Source organism: Platichthys flesus, chromosome 7, assembly GCF_949316205.1.
Source record: "Platichthys flesus chromosome 7, fPlaFle2.1, whole genome shotgun sequence".
Taxonomy (NCBI): Eukaryota; Metazoa; Chordata; class Actinopteri; order Pleuronectiformes; family Pleuronectidae; genus Platichthys; species Platichthys flesus.
Window position 1 is genome coordinate 6,760,249 of NC_084951.1, and position 27,865 is coordinate 6,788,113.

At 44.0% G+C, this 27,865-nt stretch overlaps 1 protein-coding gene across 1 annotated transcript in view; it reads right to left on the reverse strand.

The window, feature by feature from the left end:
• The window catches only part of LOC133956924 (plexin-A1-like), a 192,594-nt gene extending 165,630 nt beyond the window's left edge, over positions 1–26,964 (reverse strand). Inside the window, exon 1 of the mRNA XM_062392292.1 lies at positions 26,801–26,964. The gene's annotated coding sequence lies outside the window, so the exon portion shown is untranslated. The remainder of the gene's footprint in view (positions 1–26,800) is intronic.
• Between the last annotated feature and the right edge of the window lie 901 nt (positions 26,965–27,865).

A 27,865-nucleotide genomic window follows, 5' to 3' on the forward strand; every position in this document is an offset into this window, starting at 1 on the left:
TCTGTGTCGGGTGGTAAACATTGTAGGCACATCCATCTGCCATCAACTTCTAAGTATAAGCACTTAATTTGACCATTTAAGCTGCTTGAACACATGACACATGCTGTCCCTTTCCTCAGGAGACAGACACAACAAATACACAAACATTTCCTCGACTTACTCAACACTGATTGTCCAGCATCTGCATATTAACAAATGATTGGTGAGTTTTTGTTTGTGATTGGGTGTGAAAGACAGAAACAGAGTGAGAGAGAGTGGTTTGTATGTGCTGACAATCCTTAAAAAAGAGAATTTATCCCGCAGTTCCTATGATGGGTGTTGAGATGTGTGTGTGTGTGTGTGTGTGTGTGTGTGTGTGTGTGTGTGTGTGTGTGTGTGTGTGTGTGTGTGTGTGTGTGTGTGTGTGTGTGTGTGTGTGTGTGTGTGTGTGTGTGTGTGTGTGTGTGTGTGTGTGTGTGTGTGTGTGTGTGTGTGTGTGTGTGTGTGGGTGGGTGGGTGGGTGGGTGGGTGGGGCGTGTGCGTATGTGCAAGAGAGAGTGTACACGAAGGAGAGCGAGAGTGCGTGTGTAGTCTCCAAAGAGGGGACCCTGCAGCTAAAGCCATTTAGAGGGGCTTTAAGTGCTTGAATAGGCGCAGAAACACAGTTCTTTATCAGGGAATTTGCCGTAGATAATCGAAGCTGGCTCCCAACCGCAGAACAGCAATTTTGCAGTTTAAGAAAATGAGCGGGAGGGACAGAGCAATGAAGGATGGAGAGATGGGGGGAAAAAGAAAACAAAAAAAGAAACCGCACAGCCCATTCATTGGGGGTCTGGGAAAGGGAAATCGCTGCATTAGTTTGTTTGTGTGCACATGCATAGAGAAAAAGTGACACAAGGACAAAAGAGGAGAGAGCGAGTTTCCTGCTGCTGCTGGTGGGTCTGTGTGCAGACAGATGGGAAACTAAGTGCACACTGTAGTTTCATATCTGGAGGCGGGAAGAATATCACAATCTATCTTGGTTGAGAGACTTTGTGCCCAAGCTGCATGGGAAACCTGCTTCATTGTGCTGCGGCACTGGCTATAAACTGGTGGTCCAAATGTTCAGTCACCATCAGGAGGAACTTGGATAAGGACCAGGGTCTTTTTTTAATAAGCAGGTACTAACCTAGTTGAATGGTGATGACAAGATTTGACCTAACCATGAATAATGTCATTGAAGTCTAAATGGATTTAAGTGTTTAAACGGTGATGAAACAAAACAAGGACACAAATATAATTTAGTCATATTTTAGTGGACACATTGTATTAATTTATCTTGTTGATGTTGTAACTGCATACATGTATCACAACATGAATATGTAATTTATTAATAAATTGCAACCTAGTTTAAAGTGGCCTCCAGTGATCTAATATTGCATATCCATGAAGTTGGGGTTCTTACGAGAGACAGATTATAACATCTATTGGTGCTAAGAGGCAATACTAAGGCATATGAGTGCTTAAAGCTCAATGCAACTGTCGGTGCACAATAACACAAAATACAGCTGAGGGTAATGGGATTGGGATTAAACACCAAAGTATCAGACAAGGATTACATTTTGACCAAATGGTGGCACGAGATAAAAATCATAAGGAAATGCTGAGGGAGGTGAAGATGTCAGTACTTCAACATCACATCATTCAAACTAATAGTTGACATGTAAAACATTATGTCAGCCTGCCCAAGGAATATTGAGATATATCACTGGATTAGAAAAACAAATCTATTGGGTTCATCCTCTGACCACCTACAATGTCTGTACCAAATTCCGTGGCAAGGCATTGTGTGGTTGTTGTTGGTCTCAGCACCAACGTGGTGAACAAACCAACCGAGGCTGAGATATCCTGCCTTCCAGTCGATAATAAACGTCCCAGCTGCAAAACCCTGGATCCTGTATGCCCAGATAATGGCCATGTTGTTCCAACATCCCATTCTGCAAAACAATCTTTCTGCTGAAAATAAAGTCTCCGAACCGAAGCCCAGATAACCCCTGATGACATTCCTCTGGTTAATATTTCAGAGGGAAAAACAAAGTTTGTGGTGAGCCACGTTTTTAAGACATTGTTTCCTGGAGACATTTATTTCCCCCTGAAGGGGTCAGATGATGGACAGGAAGCAGAGAGTTCCACGATCCAGCACAGACATACTGCACGTAGCCGGACACAGACTTTGCACTCAACCAAATGGCACCTTCATAGTGTGATAGATTACCGTTTTGTGAAAACAATATTATTCTCAATGTCGACTATTTGCTCTCTGGTTTCAATTTGACTTCATGCCTCGTCTGTCCCTGCAGCCAAAACCAAAGTCCCTGTGCTCCACTGTTAAAACTGTGTACCTGGCTCTGTGTGCTGAGTGTGCATGTTGTTTTCTTTTGGGCTGCCACTATTATATCATTTATAGCTTTTCTGACCTAAGCTCCACATTCACTGTGACCACAGCAATGTTTTTTATGGAGGTTTGAAGCTGCCTGCTCTCTACAAGCTTGTTTTACCGTAGAATCAAACCGACACAGGGGTGATTGTGTGTTTACTGCTGTTCTCTTCAAGAGCAAGCCTCACTCCAGTGTTATTGACGGCTCTGCAGGTTAACATTTGAAGTCGGCCCTGCAGATTAGAGAAGAGAATCCTCTAAGTCAATGAGCTTTGATGGGCTTTCATTATCAGCTCTGTGTTACACATACGTTCAGTTACTGAGTTCCCAGCATGTGTGGTCATTAACTGCTGAGCACTAGAGGCTTTTCAGTGACATTTCTTTGTTTTATATTGTTTTAATGCTTTACTATTTCAACTAGAAATGCACTCAGTAGAGCGCAGACCTCCAACAAGGCCCAACAGTCAATCAAGGTGCACCAATTTATCACATCTACTTATTGTTCTCTGGGAAAACTGTGAGGACACTATCTGAATCCACCTCCTGATCCTCATCTGAGCCAAACTTTAATGGGTTCTTCCCTGATCCACACAGCATCCATCCAACAAGAATCATGGATACTCGCTCAGTTGCTTTAGCGTAATTTTACTTAAAAACAAACCAATTAGTGGACAGGGGTGAAAACATAACCACCTATGGTTACAATAGAAAACAGGAAACCCATCATTAAACCATCGAAAGACTGACAATCTGATGGTACTATTCTACAGTGAACATGCAGTCTGGGAGTTATGTATTTATTAGGAAATGTGTGGGGATTTAAATGTACAGTACATATTTCAAAGGACAAACCTATAAGAAATATGTTTCCATATAAACAGCAGATTTGTGCTAAGGATCAAGTTATCTAAAGCAGTTCACTTTTTTTTTAACTCATCTGTACAGTCCTGACTGGTCCACCTTGCTGAAAATGCTGATTGGAGCACAGTCGGTGTGTTTCAATCATTTATAGAGGTAATCAGAGGTTAAAATAACTCCTGCTGCCGATCAACATGACAAAAACCATTGGCTGTGAAGTTTAACAAAAGGAGTGAAATATTAACATCAGCCAGGGGCCAAATGCCGGTAAATTTAAAATGTGAAAATTGCCTACTCTGTCAGCCACTGGCAGGTCACCAGCCACCGTGAGAAGGTCTACAAATTAAGCTGCATGAAGATGAACCTGCTTCTGGTTTTCTGTAGACTGAAGTTTGCGTCCTGTGATGAATTGCTAGTCGTTCATAGATCATATCATCATAGTGTCGTGCAATCTATAAATATCTGCATTATGTGTGCATGTTCAAAGTTTGAGAGAGATATAACTCACAAAACTGGGCGTGCAATTTTTTACTTCAGGTGTGTTTATCTACTCTGTTTCTTCGAATAGTCCCTTCAAAGCCTTTATGTATTTATTGTAAGATTTTTTGGGACACATCCTACTCTGACTGTGCTCTGTTTTCTATCTGATAATATGATCACACACATAGAGAAAAATATGATTACAATACACACAGGAGTAAATGCTCTTTGTGCTGCCTATATTGCAGATGCCAAGCTTTCAGAGCAGAAATATCACCCTTGATTAAACACTTGAATCAGCCACTCGCACACCTTCAGGGACTGACATCTACACACACGTGCGCACAAAGACATATGCATACTTTAGGGCAGGAGGGGGCATCCAAAAACACACACTGGCTACCACAGCCAAAGCATATTTCTGTGCATTAGAGATTGAAGAAGTGAAGCAGCATGTGTGTGTGTGTGTGTGTGTGTGTGTGTGTGTGTGTGTGTGTCAGAGAACACCGTGTGCATGTGTGTCATCTATCCGTATGTCTCTCCTCTGATGTGACCTTTACACACAAATATTTCCTTCCCGCCGTGCCAGCAACACAGCTAACACAATTACACTGGGCTAATGAACAGGGGCCCCTGATAAAGTGGTGCAAACCCACAGATACACACACCAACACACTTCCTCCATGCATATCAATCTGCCTGTAAAGGCTACATTTGCATCTTTAATATAAATGGAAGTGCTTATTAAAGTGCACACAGCGGTTCAGATCGGATGGTGGAATAACTCCTCTGTTTCTGCAGCGTTTAACCCCTCACCTACTTCTCCTCTCTTCTTTCAAATCCTTTCTCTTCTTCTCTCCGTCCGCAAAGGTCAGACGAGTAAATCGGCTCATTGATGTGGGTGTTTTCTTCAAACTGAATCTCAGGGGACGTCTTCAAATTGCTTGTCCAACAAACAGCTAAATATTTAATTTGCAATCAGATAAAACAAGACGAAAATAGGAGATTCTCACAGTTTACAAAATGAAACTGGTGAATGGAAATCTTTTGGGTTAATGAAAAGCATCAGAGTGGCGAGGCATATCTTAATAAGTGACAGATGGCAACGCTAATCTTATTGACTGCAAAACTGATGCCTTATTGCATTACATGATGTCATTGTCTGACTTCATAGTGAGGTGAAGATGACATCATTCCTACCATAAAGGTCACAAATCATTCATAGATCTATATAAGCTTTAGGTCGGGTGTAGTGCTCTACAGGATGCAGAGAGCGCCTGAAAATGTATATTTTTTACTTTGCACAACGTCCTTTTGTGACTTCCATGTCAAGTATTTGATGTTACTTATCATATGATGGGGAATCATTTTCTGAACAATATACGCTTCAGATTGTCTCTTGATTTGCAGAAATATCATAGAAAAGGAAAAGTTTGGCGAAAATCCTTCCATGCGTTTTCAAATATTTTTTTACAAACTCTCTCTCTCTCTCTCTCTCTCTCTCTCTCCCACACTGACTAACACACCACACAGACACACACAGACATACAGGGTTAAAACATGTGCCTGCTCCCGGCTGAGCCAGTGTGCAGAGCAATAAACGACTGATTGTTTATTAACAATCTTTTCCTGTAGTCGATGATTCAACTCAAGCACATAAAGTTGTTCTTCAGTACTTAAAGCATCAATATACATTTGTAGGCATAAGTTTGATAAATACCACAATGTAATCTCAATGATAATTCCATCTCAGAATTATTTTTACAGCAATAGATTTATAACACTGCAAGGACCCAAATCTCCCTCACTTGTTTCAGTGAGACTGTGAAGCTCTTAACCTGAAATGAGCCCAGTGTGACATTTTGATTACATTTCACACCAGTATAAATACATTTTCACTTTCATTAGCAGTAGCAGTAATATTCGCTAAATGCACTCGAGAGGCTTTTCTGCCGTAAAATAGGAATGAAAGTGTTCACAGGCTGGTTGCCAGACTTTGGTGCGAGGAGTTCAATCGAGGAATAACAACATAATGATTGTGTTGAATGTTTGTTTTGCATCTTAATTATTGTTTGTATAACGTAACTCTGATTGTCTTATGTTTTACCTGCCAGGGTTCCCTTGAAGGAAATAAAACAAATATATATATATACAAAAAAAAGATAATTCTACAATAGAAATCTACCCCCACATAAGCTGTTTGTTTTGTGACATATTTATTGTTGAACTTTATTTGCCCTACTCAACACACACTGTTTCACATCACACCTGTGGTTCTACCTTGTTTTGCCCTTTGCCGTAATTTGTGTTTCCCACACTTTTTTTACTTCCTGTCTTTTCCCTCCACTTTGATTATTTGTTCCGGCCTTGAATAGTTTCAGCTTTTCACAATCACTCTTGCCTTCACCATGTATTCAGGCTCATTCGTTGTCCGTTAATTTGCTTTAGTTCATGTCCTACTAACTATTAACCAGTGTATCAGCTTCTTGTTGCTGGGCATTTCCCCATGAACCTGCTACAAGCGCTAGTAACCTGCTGGCTGTCCCTGTTTTTTGCAATAAACGTATGAAAAGCTCCTTAGATGACCCTACTTAGTTGAGTGTCTACACTAATTATTGTTCTGAACCTTCGTTGTGACACAATAAGCTACTTCAGTCCACGAAAATCCCTTTTCCACTCTTGAAGGAATGTTTAAATATACAGCATATATCACTGCGCTTGTATGATCAGTGTCCACAGAGAACATTTACGACCTCCCTCACTTCCCGTCATAATATATTCTCGCACAGTGGTTGTCAGAGTGGTCCTGGTAAGCCCCAGGTGTTCCTGCGGGTGGAGGGGCGGGGGACCCACCAAACTTAATTACGCTTTAATTCAATTCTCTGGAAATGTTTCCAGTTTTAGAATGCCAATTCCATCCAGGTGTCACTTTCGGGATCACTACCTTCACATTTACATGTTGGGTGGATAGTGGATACACAATCAACTTCAGCCAAAATCGACAGTAAATCAACAACAGACCTCTTTTCCATATGGGATCCCTGGGACGGAATATTATCAAATGGGGATCTGGGGCCTAATTTGTCTTTACTCAGGGGTCCATGACATAAATCACAGAAAGAACCCTGCTCTAATTTAATTCCTGATCAAATCTGCATGTGCATTTTTGACATGAGATTACAGTCGCAGAGGAAGAGGGCGATTCTTTGAGGCGTCTCATTGGCCTGATTGCAGTTGGATGTGGTCTTGTGGAATCTGGTTCTGATTATCACGTCTTAGAATTGACAGCATTCCAGCGGTGCTGCGAGGCCACGGCCTCACAGGAGGGAAGAATTTAAACTTTGTGCACATGTTCCTCTCATCCTATAGACATTTATTTGATAGGAAGAACGGACCTGATGGTGGTGATGACATGGTTGACGACTTATGAGCCAAATGCTGGCAACCATCAGTTCTGCTGAGGATCCTTTGTGCCAGTCGCTGGATCGCTACCAGCTCCAGAGCTGCTGCTCTGCAGCTGACCCTGACCTCTGACCTCCCTGTGGGTGAGTTAAAAGAGAATTTCCCCACAAGGAGCAATAAATACTGTTTGAAACAAAGTGACGAGTATCTGCCAGGAGGGAGCTTTCACACCTGGTCCTGTTTGCTTAAGTCAAAACAAACTCTGTTGGACCAAATCTCTAGAAAGAAAGGGGTTTTGGTCCAAGTTCATTTAGGCGATGGCATTGTTTGTTTTACTCTGAAAACAAAATGATTACAGGATTGAATGATACTAGATATGTGATTTCAGTGTTTCCCATTAATTAATCTAGACTGTGGTGGTCTGCAACATTTTAATATGTCCCAGCAGAGTTACACAATTAACCAAAACTTTTTTACTCCTGTCATAACGTTAGAGAGCTCTTGGTTTGTGCAGTGCTATAGACCACATGCCCACTCAGACTGTTGCACTACCATGTACTCACACTATGGTCCATAATGCATTTACCGTCCACACAGACATTCATACCTGATAGTTTCAGCTGCAGTTGCAAACAAAGCAGTTCTGTCAGACAACTCACGTTTGATCATGTAATATATTTATTACAACAGATTTAGTGTTTGGCGTCTAGGCTCCAACTTAATCACTCCCCCATATGATTACACAGGAATGATGGGAGTGATGAGCAAATACTTGTAACCCCCCGTTGGAGCCTACAGGTGGATGCTGGGGTGGTGGAGGGGCTGAAGCAACAGGTAGCAATACTGCAGCAGCAGTGCGAGCAAGAGGGGTTGATGGGAAATGTCTCTCTGGTTAAATAGACCACCTGATAAAGTGGGTGTGTATTATAGATGGTTGTGGAGATTGAGGTATGTCACATGATGTATGTCACGTGATGTATGTCACGTGATGTATGTCACGTGATTGGCGCAGCGCAGCTCGAGTTGCCTGCCAGAACTAGCTCGCAGGCGTCGCCATATTTGTTTCTTTCACCTGGCAACTTATCTTTCACTCTTGGTCTGTGTAGCTGTCACGAGGAATCTCCTGCATGTGAGTGACTCTGTGCATGTGCACCCCCTTTATGATCATTGATTGAATACATTCTGTGGGAAGCGCTTATTAAATCCAACTGTTAATAGTTGAATTGAATTGTTCAGAAAACAATCTTTCAATTGATCTGTTCCAGCGACCTAGTGGTAACTTGAAAAGACGTACAGCATTTTGCCATGCCGACACACATTAAAGTGAATTCACAATGTGTAAACAATAACAGACACCCTGCCACAACTGGTAATGAGTGCAAATACACAGCTCCTTGAATGACAATGCTTAAGTCAGAATAGGTTAAAATGAAAACCACTGCACATTGAGACCCTAAAGCTCATAGGCGCAGGGTTCAACTTTAGTGCATATTTACTACAACCACAGACCACACCACACAGACTTTAGGGAAATCCTTCCCTAAAGACTCTCACCACTTGCTGTTCCAAACACACACTTCAATAACTCAGCATATGGATTTTACACAGAGCCAGTTGTGTGTACTGATGTTGCTCTTGTTAATATAACCCAAAACCCTGCAGCCACGCTCTCTGACTGTGTGTGTGTGTTTAACTCAGGCGTGAGGACTTGAAGGCCTGCCGACAGCTTGCTGCATTTGTGCAACTCAGCCATAGATATTCATGATTCGCTCTTGTTAACCTTAAAGCGATATCTCAGCTGGGTGCAGCCATGTGCTGTAGATCTTGGCAGCCATGCGCCCATAGGGGTTCATAAATAATTAGCCACATATGTTTGCTGTCCTGGTTGTATTAGAGGAGAAATGATTACGGAGAGGTTCAAACATCTTTTTTTATAAGTGATACAAATGTATTGAATTAATATATTTGGAATGTAGAAATGTGTATCGAATAATTAAAGAAAAATAAAGAATACGATCTTGTAGACTATAGGAGGCTTAGAATAAAAACACATTGACAGGCTGAAGTATTGTGAAATGTAACAGTTTGAGAGCTGTGATGAAAAAGGTCAGCGGGGGAAAACCACACACCCCAGGCACAGTTAATGTTGACCGGTTGGTGCAGGTGATGCCAGGAACATGTTGGAAAATGAAAATACACTCCTACAGTGAAATATCACTGTCGCTCATATTATCCATCCACAGCCAGAGACCTGCTGCTGCTGAATAAATATTCAGTCATACTATATTACAGCTCGTGCCCTAGTGATACTGCTGTTGAACTGTTTTTCCTCTCAGGCATGTGGAAGGGACACCCATGGGCCTGAGGGTCAGAGAGGGCGTGAGAGCACAGAAAGGCCGGGCTGGGAGGAAGAGAGAGACAGACGCACAGACGGAGACTGAAGGGATTGTGTCTCGTGTGGATCTGGTCCAAGGCAGCAATCCAATACTGTAAACAGAGTGTCTCCCCTTAACCTGGGGGCCGTGACCCCCCGAGGACACAGAGAAGATTTTCAGAGGAGCTCACAAGGTTGTTTATCTACAGAGACCAGTCGTTCAGTCTTCTACCAAAATCATCAAATCTTACTTTTCTGAATTTGTTAAAAGATCTTCTCCTCTGCTACTTCCTGTAAGACTTCGACTCGTCAGTGGTGACCTCATACCAGCCATTGAAGTCAGCTTAATCTCTTCAGGAACGACCAGACGCCAACTCTCTGCCTTATTTCCTGCCATGTCTCTACTGGCATCAGCTAATAAAATAAAATAAAATACCCAACATAATAACAATAACCACATTGAGCATTCCAACCTTTTATTGTTTTATGAGACAGCCATTCTCTCCATAACTGATTTCTTTCTCTGTCAGATATCACATCTCATGATGCAGTTTGAACAGGAAATATATAAAGGGGGTAGTGATACTGTCTCATGGGACCTTAGAGTGAAAATATTTGACCACTGATATTTGAGGAGTCTCAGTGACTTCCAGCCTCACATCTCTTGTTTCTGCTTAAAGATACAGCCTCTACTAACTTCTAATTGTTTTCTTTGGTTTAAATACCTTAAACATTGACACACCTCTCCATTCATGTTAGACAGTCTTTTCTCGTGAAATGTTTCGACCTGTCAATCTGCACACGTGCTTTTTCACTCATTAAGTATAAACACACTGAACCGAGGTTGGATCAAGCATAACACTCAGACAAGGCTGCATAAAACTGATCATAAAAGCAGTCGATTTTCTCCAAACACATAAGAAATCGTCTACGGCTTAAACTTGTATACTTGAATATGATAAGCATCATTTTTGAGTTACGCAAAAAAATATCTGCACGAAGCCAGTGAGATGATTCATCACTTTATGAACAGCAAATTCTAGTTAAGCAAAGATTTAACATTAAACTACTGTAAACGTGACAAGACAAGAAGCACCTCTTTGAATAGGTATCAGTTATTAAGGAAGACTTGTTACCACAGCTCAACTTCCATGACTTCTTCACTGACAGCTCTTCTGCTGACTTCCCTCATGTCATAAATTCACGTTTCCGTTTTTATATCCAAACAAAACATCTGTCTGTGATGCGGCGGGATCCAAGTTGGATTTATCTTGCACACTGAGAAAAACTGTTTCCAGGTTTGACTCACTCCATAAGAATACATCTGCCTTCAGAGCCGCTCTGCCTTTGACAAATACCTTCTATCTGAAAACAAGCATTAGTTTTGTGAGCTAGTATTTCCTGGCGAACAATGTGGGGCCATATTTCATTTTTGTGAACATATACAGCAAATGTTGCTGTTGCCAGTGTTCGAGAAGTGATAGCTCCCGTCAAAGGCCTTGCATCCCGAATTTCAAGTGTTTTGGAACATTTTGAATTAGCTCATGATGCATTTTTTAGTTCTTGGAACTTGGCATGGGCTGACTATCTTCTCACAGGCTCAGTTTATTATTTGTGTTTGACTGGCTCCATAAGCTTTTTAGAACATTTATGTCACAGAGCACTGGAAAAGCTATAAACAGCACTTTTTTTACTTTTATTATTCTAGTTCCATGTCTCCGCTTGCATGCTGTCAGGTGGCCGAGGCAGTTTTTTTTTTTTTTTCAGATCAAAGAAAGGATAAACAGCAGAAGCTATTGATATGTGATAAGGTGTGACACTTTTATCATTAAGCCGAAAAATACTGAATGAGTCATCTCAAAGGTGTCATTATTAAAGATGTTTAGACAAAACATATGAATAATAAACTAGTGTATCGATACAAATATCCACTATGTGACCTTGCCTCCGAAACCTGGAACAAACCAAAACCAGCAATATATGTCCAGATAGATTTCTTCCTTAAACACTGAGAGACTGTGAAAAGACAGAAAGACTGGGGCCGCATACTAATAACGTCAGCATGACTGTGTGTTTTTGTGCCAGAAAAAAAAAACGAGAAAGAAAGCTCCAAAGGTTGTGAAAACAAGTTCCATTTGCTGCGATAAAATCTGTTAATCTGGCTGCGCTGGCCACTCTCGGTGTATCAGCCACATTCATTTCCCTAAAGGACCTCTGGAGTGGGGCAACACTCAGCTCTCCAACTTACTCACTCACTGAGAGAAGCAGATGTTTGAGTGATATGCTCGTCGCCTTTGAGCAGTGATTCTCTTGTGTCCTTGTGGCTGACGTCTTCTTTCGCCAGCAGGCACGCATGTATGCTGGAACATCAGCAGCCGTTAATGTGTAGACGTAATGAACACGCCCATGTCGACCATCGGCTGCTCTGGTGTTCTTTTTGGGGGCGGCACCGCTGGCTCACACGTGACTTCTTTTGTGTGTGGATGAACATACTTAAGTACACGGATGTTAAGACACGGCATCACACTCGCAATCGTCCATGTGAAGAGGTCAAGCCGGGCCATGGGCATGAATGAAGGAGTGTGTCTGTGCATGTGTGTTTGTGTGGAAGAGCAGAAAGCCCTCGCTCTGGCCCCGTAGCCTCTTTTTCCAGCCGGCAAAAAGTGGAAAAAATGCGCTGTGACTCCAAGCGTGAAGCAAAGTGCCAGAAACGCTGGACCAGGACAAGCACATAAAGATCCATGGCTGCATTAGCCCTGTCCACGATTAGCCTGGCATGGCTCGGTTTGGTTCGGATTGGCAAGGGGAGAAGGAATTTCCGAACAGCTGCACATGACTGCAGATCCACTTCAACAAAGACAGATATGTAGATGTATGAGGGTGACATCACTCATTAAATTGGATTGTAATAAAAGGCCCTTTTGTCTGTATCTTAATCTATTTGAGGACGAAGCAGGGGTGACAGTTTGTGGTGGGTCGCTTCACCGCGACAAACACAATCATTCAATCTCTTCCTGCAGTCGTGTCTCCTGCTCTACATTCATAACACAGTGCATTATGCATCACACTGTCCATGACTCACTATGACATCACCCAAGGATCTTATTGAAGCAATTATTAGAATGTGATGTGCTGAGGCTTTGGTTCTGGTGCTTGTGCACTCGCACAGCTGTGACAGTTTACAGTGCAACAGTGTGAAGAGTGGATCTAATCAGAGAGGAAGGAATGTGACCTCTCACCTCTAACCATGAACCCTCTGCAGCCGCTGCAGCAGCAGCCTTATCTGATTGTTCTGTCTGGCATGGTAATCATTTCCAGAACCCGGTGAGGCCGCCGAAACAGGACGGGAAGGGGGGGTGGGGGTCAGTTTGACAGCATGGCTGCTGAAGAGTTCTGCTGAGGAGTTCTGCACGTTGTATCGTTTAGTCGAGAACACTGGTCGTTGAATGAGCCGGAGCAGTTTGGATTTTGTTGGGAAGTTGTTTGGTCCTTTGGCAAAAACTGATGGCTGCAAGCTAAAACCATCAGGAAGGTTGTGAGCTTCAGCTGCAAAGAATTGTAGTTGGTAGGACTCTGATAGCAGCTTTGAATTCTAGGTAAGAAAGAAGCTGCTATGCTGCATTGGTAGCTGTAAAACTCAGGAGTGTATTCAGCACACGTAGCATGACCTCTGCCTCTGGCTGCAGTAGGACTGGTCATCCCTTTCTCCAGTGGAAACTGCCTGGGAGATTTTTCAACCATGAAGAGGATTAGTGAATTTCATCGTTCCTCCAGCACTAAATATATTTCCCATCGTATTTCAATAGAATCAAACACCAAAGCCAAGTGTTTATTTTTCAGGTCAAAACAATTTATGTTAATTGGTTGTTTCAAAAAGAAAAATGTTTCTTACTCTCCCCATGTGGTTAGATGGGGAACAAATATATTAGGTGAAATGAATAGAAATATTCATAATTCAATCAAATTCGATAAATTAAAAGACATGATGTTTGTCCCATGTAGCAGTCATGTAAGGTTCAGCTCTAACTGGATGAGACAAACTGCCATACATTTCCTCTGTTTATTGTCAACAAGTTATCAGTGCTACCCCATATTGATTTGTAAAAGGGCAACTCAGGGAAAGGTCCATAAAAATAAAACCAGTGGAAAAATATCCATCATTCTGTCACAATGTTTCGGGAAAGAATATAATAAATTCTTCATCTGGAATAATAATAATAACTGTGTCCCAGTCGGCACCTGCAGCGGTGAACAACACGAGAAAACGTGTATCATCCTTTAATTTATGATAAGAGGGAGTTTATTCTACCTTTTTTTCCTCCATGTAACACAAACCTCCACGGCCACAACATAAACTGAGGCTTTGCACTGTATTACTGCTTTGTGGTACAAACCTTACAGCCACTAAGTCTCTTAAACAGCAGCACAAGCAGCAATTCCTCACTGTGTCCGTCTCACCAGCTTTCTCACACACACGCGCACACACACTCACAAATACACACACTCCCTCTCCTCCTCAACTCTCCTTCTACTCTGTATTTCTCTCCGTGCACGTTTTTTTTCCCAGTTCTGAGCATCAGTATGCAGAGAAAAAACCATCAGTAAACCCTGCTGCTCAGCCATGGAACTGCATGGCTGTCCCATGGTAGTTATAGGTCATGCATACGTGCATGCGCACACAAAGACAACTATGTGTCTTTGCATGTATGAAGCACATACATGCAAAGACATATACAAGTATGACAATGTGGATTGTGTAGGTAATGGTAGATGTGCATCTTTTACACACACACACAGACACACACACACACAAACAAACAAAACAAACACACACACACACACACACACACACATACATACACACACACACACACACACACACACACACACATACCCACACACACACACACAAACCAGCAGCCTATGTGTGTGACAGAGAATGCCAGTCTTTATCGCGCCCTGCAGTTTAACCCCTTCTAATCCCTTCAGAGTGGCAGGGCTCTCTGGTCAGTTCACACTCTTTCATGCTTTCTTTCTCTCACTGTGTTGCCTCAAGAGTAATCCCCAGAGCAGCTGTGGCTACACATCAGACATGTGGAATAGACTCATCACACACAGCGACAGAGACATGGATCGAGCTCAATGATATACAACATGGTCAAATAATACTGCTACTATGATGTCAGAGGTTGATTTTAGTTACAAATCATTCTACCATTTTTAATATCTGTATAATTAATGTGAATATTCCTGTGAGCCCCACACTGAGCCCTATCTTCACTGACACTTCAGTTAGATCAGGTACAGATCCAGGTTTTTTGTGGAATCCCAGTATATAGGATCCTGAACAGCCTTCAACAATCTGAGAACCAAATGTGAGCTCACGACATGTTTCAGTTTAGTGATGCTCCGACCACAGGTCAACAAAAAGAAGATGTTGCACAGCGTGAGAGAATCCCCCCATCTCTACATGAATGTTAACCTTCTGTCCGTCTCGAACAACAACACATGGAGTTTTGTCTTACAATCATTTTCACAATTAAATGATGAATTAATTCACCAGTAAAAAGAAATAGAAAAAAATTGCAGTTTCAGGTATAACGTATTGTTTCGCAAACATACACATATACACATTCTACCATATCGCACAAAGACCATCTCTGGTGCAGCTATGGATGAACTGAGCTCTTACTGTAGTTCGACACAAGAAGAAATGATGGAGTTGAATTCCCAGTATACAGTGAAGTCAGTCAAGTACATCAGCACACAATGGGAAAATGAAATGTTGTGTTCAACAGCCTCATAAACTGTTCAGTTTCCTCGGTTTCACAAGAGGAAAGAATTTGAAGCAGTGTGTTGAGAGGCAAGACATGAAACACACACACACACACACACACACACACACACAAATGCTCACAAACAAACCCCGTAGAGACACACAGAAACATGCTGACTCAAACACACACATACTATTTCACACAAGCAATTTTACACAACCACATACATAAACATTCAAACACTCACACATGCACACACGCACGCACGCACACATACACACACACACACACACACACGTGCAGTGTAGAGATGTGTGTACGCAGCGAAAGGCTCCTTTTCTCTCATTAGGGAGAAGGAGCAGCCTGCAGCAAAGCCTCCTCTAGTCAGTCTGCTGAGATCTCTAAAACCAACAGTACCAGTCAGGCTGAGAGCAAAGGAGGGAGAAATAAAACAGTCATACATTGAATCTACACTGACAAAGAAGCAGATGAAGAGAGTGAATGGAGGAGAAAGTTCGAACACAACAAACCCTGAGCATCTTCAGGGTGTCTCACATTAACTGATGTGACTTATGGTGACAGTGGGACCTGGACTCTTATGTAAGACCACACTGAAAACCAAACACAGTCTGAGATTTAACGCCATTAGAAGAAGTGAGAATGAGGAGCAGTGCTGCTGCTGGGAGAGAATCCTGTGATGTGGTGCAGGAGACGCTACAAAACAGCCACCAGTGCTTTTGTCCGAGATAAACCTGAGTGGACACACCCGGACGGAGACAGTCCAAGTCAATAGACATAAGGCTTAGGCTCCGTTTTAATGATCTGAATGATCTAAGTGTCCAAATCCGATTCCTAGTTTGACAGTGGAAAAAAAGGTCACCGCCCTGGGTACAAGGTTCAGAAGGTTGTACTCCAGTTTCTTAATTAAGCATGGGTGCTAACACCCAATAAACCAATCAGAGAGAAAGAATACTTCACTTGAGAGGAAACGTGGGTTCACTTAATCCGTGTGGAACTGGCAGAGTGTGTGCGTGTTGTGCTCTCACCTCTTACTGCCGTATATATACATATCTCACTTTCTACTGCCTCAAGACAGCAAAGCACCACGAGTGCAGCCCTGACAAAAACTCATTTTGAGACCGACGCGCTCATGAGTGCTCAGATGGGTTCAAGTGCATGTTTTCTATTTCAACAAGTCGGTAGCTGGGCAGGAACACAACAACTGTGTCGGTCTGAAACAAGCGAAGACCCATGCGTCAGAGTGTGGAAGAGAAGTCGATAGGAGTCAGGTAGCTCTTTTTTACACTGCACATGTCTGTGATCGACAAAAACAAGCAATAAGCGCGTGTGTGAATGTAGGGGGGGAAGAGTAACACAAACTCTGCAGTTTACTTTAACTGCACCATGCTCGGGCCAGGTTTGGACAGAAGAAAAACAAAGACTGGGTTGAGGTCCGGCTTGATTTGTTTTCTCTTGGGCTCAGACAGGTTGCCACCAGTGTACCACTCTAGCAAATATTTGGTCAAAAATGATCTATCCATCCATTTTCTATAACGCTTATCCTCCTAAGGGTAGCAGGGGGAGCTGGAGCCAATTCCAGCTGACAGTAGGCAAGAGGAGCAGTACACCCGGGGCGTATCACAGAGCCAACACAGAGAAACAAACACCTACCGTCAATTTAGATTCTCCAACCGACATAACCTTTCTAGCTCATTGGGCTGTGGGAGGAAGCCAGAGTAGCCACAGAAAGCCCACTCACACACATGGGGAACAAGCAAGCTTCACACTGCTGGGAGGCAACATTGGTTATAAACAAGATAAACCTGGAAAAAAAAGTGACAAGATCACCAAAGTGATTTCCGATTGACCCTGAGAGTGATACAATCGGAAGTTTTAAATTTGTTGAGATATTTCAATAAGGTGCAAAGTGGCTGATCGGCTGCAGACAGACGGACTGACGCTGCCTCCTCACAGACATGTTCAGATGAGTTGGAAGAAAATCACCTATAAAACAGGATCAAGTCCCGGTTATAGAAACATTTCCAGTCAAATCAAAGTTTCTGTACGCAAATTGACATCATACGTCAGCATTGTTTTATTTTGAAGGAGACAGTGTGTTTGGGTGTTGTTTTCCAACACACACCAATGTGACCCCGTGTAAAATCAGACCGAATGTCAGCCGTACTGATAACTCTGATCTGGACAAATAAGAAAGTGAACAAAAGCTCCTGCCGTCACAAAAACACCCAAACTTCATATTGTTTCAGCTGTTAAACTGAAATACACTGAATTATTTATCTCTCCCTTTCATGTGAATTTACTGAATGAAGGCCAGGGAGAATAAGAGAGCGAGGCAAAGAGCGAATAAAGAGATGGGAAGAGGCATTCAGAATAATGGCACACAATACCTAAGCCGTGGAGAAAGGGGAAAAAAATAGGAGCGAGAGACAGGCACAAAAACAGAGAATAATAGACAGCCCCATTAGGCAGAGGTTATTGAGTAAATTCATCTCACTAGACAAAAGCTTCTCCTCCGCTCGTGTCACTGTTGCTTTCACCAAACTCAACATTTTCTCTTCAGTTTCAGCCCATTTGCAGCCCCACGCGTCTGTGGAAAACTATATTGTCCCTGTGCATTGCCTTAAAAATGTCTCCGATGCAGTGTGAAGGCAGCGCTTCGGCCAAGGAGAGCTCTGCCGCTTTCAAACAGCAAACCTCAAGGTGCCTTGAATGGATGTTTTTGACCCTATGGTTTACTTTGTTGTGGAGGAGCGGAAGCCTTTACTATCAACACTACACCGTTACTGTGTCTTATCAGCTGTGCCCCTTCTTTGAGACAGAACGCAAGGGGATTTAAAGCTGGCAGAATAAGATACCAAGACAAAGGAGGAGGACGGCAAGCGGAGCCGGATTGGATGAATCTCACTCCAGGAGGCTGAAACTGAACAGAGAGTGTTCATTTCTCAACCCAAGCAAGAAGTTCATCCATCACACAGCAAAAGCCAAAGCCAGTTGCTTTAGAGCAGTACCTGTTTCTCCAGTTCAGAGCAAATGCCCATATGAGAGAGCACTGGTCCATCTGCGCCACAAGCTTGATTCCCCTGAGACCCATTGGTGCAGTTGCCCAGTTTGTTTTAAAAAAGTGACTACATTTTTAGGGTGAGCTCAACGCAGACTGTATATAAAGAGAGATGGCATGAGGCTGCCCATATCTGAAGCAAAGGCTTCAGGCCCCCTGGTGGCTGGCTGCAGTATAGGTCATAAACCCTGGCTCCTCCCTGTTAGTGGAGACATGGGCCAAACAAAACAGTTACGTTTAAGGGGGAATTTTTCCGGTAAGGTGGTTTTAAATACCTTTGCCAAGGAGGTAATGTTAGTCCGTCCTGTTTCTAACCAAGATTACACAAAAACCACCAAACTATTTTTTTCCCATTTTCCAGTCCTGCTAAATTGTTGATTTTTCAACATCATCACCATGATTCAATAATCTTAAATAAAAAATCACGCCCATTTAGAGAACTGATATCTATGAGTGAAATTGTAGGCAGCTTGATTGAAGTCAAGGGACTGTTGGGCCTCGGTGGAGATGTGCAATCTACTGATTAGTAGCTACTTATTTGAAGCTATGATGACAGCTGAGACTGACAGCTTCGTCGAGCGCATGTATCGATGGGACCTTGCAACAGCGGCTCCAGCCCTGGATCAATATATGATGCAGAGTCAAATGGGTTTTTGTTTTCTGCAAGATGGCGGTGCACAGTATACCAGGACTTTTTGGCTCCGTTTCTGGATAATGGGAAAATGTGAAGGTCGTCTATTTCTATTTGAACACGTGGAGGGATGACTTTGATAGAAAACGCAGTAACGTGGACGCGGTGCTTCTGTGTGACAGGACGCAGCACACATGGATCTCTTATCCCATTTCTCAAAACACACACGGTCAAAACCCGATGGCCACCCCTCCCTCACACGTGCGGGTTAGTGACTGACTAAGCACTCAATAAAATGAGATGAGCCTCAGAGTGTGTGAGCGGGGCTGTGCGTGAAAGATGATTGGGGGAGTGTCAGTGTACCCGCTGACTCGGCGTTTCTGCCCTGTCATTCCTGTCATTTCACTGCGGCTCCTTCACAACGGAGCCAAGAGGGACCTGTCAGGATCCCTCTGAAAGTGTCGGGAACACAAGAGCGATGACAACGTCTGTTTACCTTGTGTTTTCCCCAGATGGCAAATTGGTTCTGTTGGCAGCTTGATGAAACACTTACCATACAAATGCTCTGATTTTGTTGCTTCCCCTTATTGTTATTTTTATAATTGAGGGATATGAATAGTAACTGGACTCCTGGTGAGCTTTGCATGGCCCCAAAGTGGGAATAAGGGATGATTCGACTCTGCGTTGCTGCAGGAGAAACCAAACAGTTGAGTTAGTCAAAGCTTGGCTCTGTGCTGAAAAGTGAAGTTACAGTGCATTCAAGACTGCTCTTTTATAGGATACTAATAAGTCCCACGTTACACTGCAGCTCAACTTGGAACTGCATTGCTTCTTTGAAAACGCCTCTCACACAGAAGTTGAGAGTAAAGCTAGACATCTTGCTTTTAAAAAGGGCATTTGAACATAAACCGTTTTCACCTGCACAAAATATCCAGCTACAAAGGATTGTGGTTTTTGATTGAAACCTCCCTTGACGATAGTAGATTTAGGAAGTTACCATCATCACTCCGGACTTCCTGCTGTGCCGAGCGCCACCACCAGCCCACCGCATGAGGTGCATTACTCAGCGCCTGCCAACAAGAGGCTCTGCTCTCTTCTATTCACTCAAACGTTGAACTGATCTTCGTAAAAAAAAACTGCAGAATTCATATTAATGTTCCTGGATAAATGCTGCTTCACTTCTTCTGCAGGAGTGTGTGTGAGTGTGTGTGTGTGTGTGTGTGTGTGTGTGTGTGTGTGTGTGTGTGTGTGTGTGTGTGTGTGAGTGCTTGTCTTTGTTCCTCTTCACACAAACAGATCCATGATGTTGGATCATGAATCCCGATTGTTCCGGTCACTTTAACTCTGACGTGCTGGCTGTGTGCGTCACGTCTCGTCTCATGTTGTGTGTAGCAGTTGAACTACGTCCGTGCAAAGTGTTGGACTTTTTGTAAATCTGTTTAAATACATATCTCATAAACTCTGGAGGAAATCAAACAAACACAAAGTAAACTTCAGTCCTGTCCGTGACCTAATAACTTCTGATTAGTGTTGGTGTTTATTGTTAGGGTGTAAAGGCAGCACAGGTCCGCGGGGGAGTGAGGAGGGAGGACATGCAGCAGGGGAACACAGCCCGTGTTCACGGCCGCTGCTGCAAAAGGAACGCGACAGAAACCCAGAGCTTGTGAATGCACACATTGCAATCTTACTTGTACCATTCTGTGTTCACACCAATGTGCATGTTCGTGTGGCATTACTTGAACAAGAGGAGACCTAGTGGCTGAAATGACAACTGCTACGTGGTACCTGTGGTGGAAATACCGGCACCATTGTGTCCATCTGGAGGTGCACGCAGCTCGGGGAGTTTAACCGTCTTCTCCAGGAGCTGCGCCTGGACGACTGTTACCTAAGGCTGACCATTGGCCAGTTTGATAACCAGCCTGCGTGTGTGCCGTCACCTGTCTGCGGTGGCTTTCATTCCAAACCCTGTCTGGCTTTAACAACATTACATTCAATAAATCTTTCACAAGTCTTTTCATTGACTTTATATGTAATTACATTGGGCCAAAAATGCTTTGCGTTCGGTATGCATGCACCATTAGTGCTCTGAGTCACGAGAAAAATCTTGATCAGCAACCACGTCACTCTCTCTATATCTCCCATCAACTCTTTTCAATCCCCCTTTCTCTCCTCACTTCTTTGAGTTCCTAATCACTTCTTCCAGAAAGACCAGAATTTCCAGTGCACAACCCCAGACGAGGGGATGGATAGAAGCCTTTGCTTCTATCCATCCCCTCGTCTTTCTGCGCGTCCTCTCATGTGAGTCACATTGTCAGGAAAACCATCATTCTCGCTTTGCATCACTGCTTCCACCTCTTCTCTTCCTCTTTCATTTCCTTCTATTTCTCCCTCTTTCATAAGAGTTGTTTTCTCCATGACTTTACTCCCTCGCTTTCTTTCCGGGTTATTTTTTTTCATTTTCTTTTATCCTTCTCAACAGAGGTCAGAATAAACATGTGACTAGCTTGAATTTAGAGCATCTAAAGTATTACTTGGATTTGATTGCATAGTGTATTACAATATTACCAACAAATATTTGTTCGTTTTTAGACAGCTGGACAAATGGTTAAAATTAGTTGACTCCAAGAACAAAAACATGAGGATGGTTTGTGAATGGTTCTTCAATTCCTGATGACCAGTTCTCCACTTGAAAAGCTCACTTAATAGGTTTTCATAGGCGTTTTATTTTAATTATGGATTTCAACATACGTTTACGTAGAAAATTGTCCCAAAAATGGACGGAAATGGAGAGCCACATCTGCCGTTTCCTTCCCATTTGAACTCTAACCCTAGAGACATTCCTATTTCGCAGCCTCTTTCGTCGGCTCACTTCTCCTCCCTCCTCCGGCGAGCAGCAGGCCCAGCCAGCAGTGCACACTGTATATCACCAGCCTCAGCCGTCCTCTCACTTTCACAAGCACCAGTTATTACTCCTCAACCCCACTTTGGACCTCCCAAAATCCCCCATTCTTTCACCGCCAGTCCGTCGGTAAAACACTTTTTCAGAGGAAAACTTTACAAGCTGGAACATAAAAGCGGTTCTCCATCTTTTCTGCTGATCCTCGCTGTCATCAAACACTTTCATTTCTGTCTCCAAAGGAAGTGACAGCTCTTCCAGGGTGAAATTCAAACTGCGTCATAAACACTAGAGAAAGCCGGACTTGCTAATAACTCTGTATCTTTGTCCTTTTTGTCCCTTTGGTGCCATTTGGTGCAAATCACCAGACGTCATCTGGGTAGTTTAGATGCGTCTGCAGTGCACCGTTTTACAACACCATGATATGTGAACTCTGAGTATTGAGTTTCAAGCAGCTGAACAGTTTCCTCTCTGTGAGACTGTATGGGAGTGTAACATAGACATTTTCACTGAAAGAAAAAGCTTCCCCTGGTTCCCTGGGGGAGAATTCCAGAAGAACAAGATGGAAAATAGCCTGTGAGTTTCAGAAACCCATGCAACATACAGAATTTGGAAGGATTTGCTTGTGTTGTAGAGGCCTCCTGAGGAAGAGCCAATTTGAGAGTTTTACAGAACAACTGACATTGTTCTTTAAATTATGGGGAAAAAAAGAATAAGTCTTCCCCTCTGTTCACCTTCTACCTTTTACTCCTTTTCAGATTTTCTCTCCTACACGGTATTACTGTCCGGCGAAAGTCTAACGGAGAAGTACAGATATCAGAGGAATGATCTGCATCTGAAAGACGTATACACGGAAAAATCCAGAATGAAATCCTCTAGGTTTGACATTGGTCCGGTGCTAAATATATACAAGAAGAGAAGCAGGTGAAGGGAGGATGTCCGAGTGACTGTGTGAAATATGGAGATACACAGGCTCAGTGGTTTCGTTCAGTTACACATCGAGGTATGGGTCGTGTTTGCGAGCACGCGCACACACACACACACACGCACACGCACACACACGCACGCACACACCGAACTGGTTACTGCAGCCTCAACTGTTCCGACAGTAAGATCATAAAGGCAGAAATTGGCCATTTGGGACAACAAACACACGCTGCACTGTCTGCAGCAGCAGAGGGAAAAAATGGGTTGCTGAAATTCTTTTAATTGCTGACAAAACAATGGCAGAATGATCCTTGCTCACACCCGAATAGGAAACAGCTCCCCCCATCCACCCACACGCCTCTCGCCTCGCTTGAAGATCCTGAACGCTGTTCCTGACGACAATTAAGCTTCTTGCAAGTCCTATTTTGAACTTCGGAACGGAGCGTTTGCAACGAGGCGGCGTGTGAACGTGGGTGCCCCCCCCCCCACCCCACCCCCCACCCCGCTGTTTACCTGTCGCCTCCGTGCAGCGTCTGAATCGTGTCGTCCCCTTACAGCAGAGACCGCTCCGATCTGCCTGCCCTGTTTGATCTGCCGTGGCCTTTCCGCCCGGAGGCTGCATCAAAAAGATGCTGGGAACTTAAAAGCTCCATTGCCTCCCTCTTCCTCTCTCTCTCTCTCTCTCTCTCTCTTTATTTTTCTCTCATCCTCTCTTCCCTCTGTCTAGAAATTGGAAGCTGTAAACACTTTGTTACTGGCTGATCAGGAAAGGAAGAGGAAAAACAAGAATAAGTGGCTCATCTCCTATAATATCACTTTACCCTTATGTTGAATTAAACACAACAACCGAATATGGTATATGTATAATTGCCTTTCTGCCCACTTTCCCTCAGCAAGATGATTGTGGGACATTGCTCTCTTAAAAATCATCGTGATTTTCTTACTTCCGGACTTGTAACTGGACATCCCACCACGACCATGATCCTCAACTGAGACACCTTCCGCCCACTGCCGTTAGCTGACCACCACAATTCTCTGGACTCCAGGGGAAATCTGATTTTTCGACAAATTGCCAATTTCCGAGGAGCATTCTGATAATTAAATGTAAACTTATTGCATCTTATACATTTTAACACTATGGACTGTTGCCATGCCAATAAATATTAAATTATCATTTTTAAACTGATCCCTTCTTATTAGAGGGACTGAGAGAGACAATCTGAAGGAGGGATTAGTCCATCAACACCTCACACCTCCGCAAGTGTGACTGTGTGCAACATTTCCATTGATACGTCTTACTTGGTGTTATCATATCACATGCGTCATATCTGCCTTCATGTTAGTTCATTGACATCTGCGAGCTGCTCATGCACTAGTTAAATATACACTGTAAAGGAACGTGGAATAAAAACCCTCAGGTTCTCAAACTGCAACGTGTGATAACAGCATAACGAATCGGCTTTATGGTTATTTCATTCCCCCCTCTCCTGCCGGGATTATTTATTACAGGTGTTTGAGGTTATGTAGCGGCTCGACGCAGCCGGACCGCAGGGTGCATGGTCGATAGTCTGGTGCTCTCATCTCAGCTGGGGGCTGAGCCACTGAGGGCTGAGAGCGCAGACACGACTCCAGCACCGCCGCCTCCCTGACCTCCCACACACACACACACACACACACACAGACACACACACACACTCTCTCTTCCTGAGGCGGTTGGTGCTTTTGCCCACACACAATGGTTTCCCGCTGGGCAAGGTGGTGAGCCTGCAGAGTCCACTCTCACTTATAATGTGGCTAATAAAAGTCAGTGTCAGTGCAGCTCCATGAGGATTAGACCTGGTCAAGAGCACAAGAAGCTTCCTCCCTGAACAGAGAATAAGCCAATTCAACTGCACACCCAAGAAAAAGTGCCTCCGCGCTGATCTTAACATGTCACTACGTTTTCTGAAGCAGACCTTTCAAATATCATGACAATATAACAGATTGATCTCTGACAATAACCACATAAAAACCTCTCGATGAAGCCGATGTTAGGACACTGCATGACTGCACATCCCGTCTTAACGATGTGTCACATCAGTCCCCTCACATAGGAAATAGTCCCACTTTTGAAGCTTTAAAAAAAAGAAAGCATGAACTTACAATAGGGTTGCCTTAACTGTGTGACGGAACAAAAGACACATGGGATGATATGTGACTGAGCATCAGTTACAGCACCCACAGAGCGCCCGTGATACATAGAAAGGTGGATACATAGAGAGCGGAGAGGAAGGATGATCTCCTCGAAGAACAAATTAATAATAAAAGACTCCAAGAATAAACTAGGTAATTAGGTTAAAGGCAGCTCAAGGCACACGCTGCGCCGCCTTCGTTCGAGTCGGATTCCGGCTCATTTTGGGCTTAAACCTCTGAAAACAGTGTGCGGTTATAGGAGTAATGGTGAGTTAAATGTCTCACACTCATCATGTCACCGCAGCCGTGCATGCCGTCACTCTGGATGTCACGCCTCTGCTACAGAGTGGAGGTGATGTACAGGGTGTCTGTCTTATCAACGCGCTCCCAGCACAGGAACATCATGACACACATGCACAAACTTAAAAGAGAGCGGGGAGGAAGGCTGTGTTCCCCATACATCTCTTTGCATCTCCTCCACAGCACCCACATCATTTCTTTTTTATCTCTCTCTCTGTCTATCTCTCTCTCCCCACACAAACACACACACACACACACACACATCTTAATAAGTTCACCCCCGAGTGAGATAAGAGAGAGAGAAAAGGAGATGAGAGGATGTTCAGAGAAGACTCTTCCTTCCTCTGCCTCCATCACACACACACACACACACACACGCACATAGACACACACACCTAAAGAGATGTCTTCTATGTGCTTGGCAGCCAAAACGATGGCTTGGCGCCCGTTGTCTCTCAAAATCAGCCAGTCTGCCTCACCTACGCATTTCAAGTCAAAAATTCATAAGGTGACACAAAACTGTCAAAGCACGTTGATGCGACTCCAAAATGATGATGCTATAAATGCGAATGTGTGCGTGTATGTACGTGGGTGAGTTTGGGGCACAAACACACACACACACACCTACACACACACATTCACATTGCTGCATGCACGTAAAAACTTGCAAACACGCGTACACACAGACACACACACACAGTGGTCTCACTGAAGGATAACTGGCCTGGCACGCACACAATTATATAGGCTACAAGCACATGCACGCGCACAACGGACGCAAAGTGTGTTTCAGTGTTTATAGATGCGACACAGAGTCGTCACATTAAATCACAACTGCTTCAACTGCAAAACTCCTGTAATACTTTTATGCGTTTGCGTGTGTGTGTGTGTGTGTGTGTTGCGCAACGGATGGTTTCTAGCGAATAGGAGAGTTGGAAGTCTAATTGCATCTTGCGACCACATTCCTATAGTGCGTGGTCCTGCGATGTGCCATCCATGCCATCCATTAGAGCCCGGGCATGTGGCACATGCACCAGCCCGTGGAGCTCCAACTCCAACGCGCTGACAGTCCCTGGTGCCACACCACATCCGGAATCCGCAGCGCATTGCCAGAGAAGTAAAGCAATCCTCCACCTTCTTCACAACTTGACTGATTCCACCGGAGGAGGTGGAAAATGAGCGGTGACGGTCAGTTCAACTCGGGGATCCGTCCATGCGCATCCTCGGCATGCGACTGCTTGCTCCCCCCCACCACCAGCACCATCACAAGCCATGCGATGTTTCCGTGCGCAAAATGTGAAACAACACAAAAAACCCTCTTATCCCCTGAAGCACATGACGGGTCCGTGAGGGTTCCCGTTAGGAAGCGATGATGGGAGAGAGACACCGGTTGGAGGTATGAGGGGAGGACGGGCACTGGTGAGAGGAAGGGTCGGAGAAAGAGAGGGATGTCCCCGAGCTCCAAGACGCGTATGGAGAACAACCAGAAAAAGTTTGTCGGGTACTTACGCATCGATCCGTCCGTCGCGTTTGGCATGTTAGTGGGACGTGAGAGTTGAAGCAGAAGACATTTCCATTCCCAGCGGGCTTGTCAGATAGCAGCGGCGGCAGCGGCGACAGCAGCGGCGGTTCCCGGCTCCAAAGCTCAGCTCGTCAGCTCCGTGCGCACAGGAGAGCAGCGCTCAGCATGAATGAGAGCGGAGCCGCGCTCAGACTCCGGCATCCCTTGGTAAAGAGAGAGGGAGAGAGATAGAGGGAGGGAGAGGGAGCTAGAGGGAGAGGGGTTGGCGACAGGAGTGCGCCCCCTGGCTGCGTGACTGCGTAAAAGCGCAACGCCAGACGCACCGCTCCATGACGCGCATAGGTGGCAGCATTGGACGCGACAGAGGCCGCGGTTTCATGTGGCCCATGCAAAGCCTGGTTGAGGCTCATAAATGACGTGATAAAGTTATTTTACAGGAATCACTGTCTTTGATATGGTCTTGATGAAAGGCTGCTGCTGTTCAGAGTAAATGATTGTTCCTGTCATCAAGCAGGAGTGGTAGGTCTGCTGTGTGTGTGTGTGTGTGTGTGTGTGTTTCCCACAGTCATATTAAGGGGACTTGTCTAACTTACAGGGACACAAAGCAAGTCCTCATGGTGTAAATCAGTGCATTTTAAGGTTAGATGTCCTCTGAAGTCATGGAGACATGACATAGTGTGTGTTTGTGTGTGTGGGTGAGTCCTCACTTTCTGACCCACCTTTAATATACTTTTTTGGGGTCAAGGACTTGGTTTAAGGGTTGGGCTTAAGCACTTATTTTTTTGATGGTTGAGGTCATGGTAAAAGGCTCAGGAATGTATTATGCCGATGAGTGTCCTCACTAAGATAGAAGGACAACCATCGGTGTGTGTGTGTGTGTGTGTTTGTGTGTGTATGTGTTTGTGGATTAAACTCATCATCATCATCAGCAGATCAACACTCAGCAGCGGAAAAATAAAAGCCTTACCCCCCTCCAGTCTTTGCCTGATAGTCCGGTCTCTAGTGTTTATAGACTCCTATAAATGAACTGAGTCTACTCGCCTCAGCTCCAA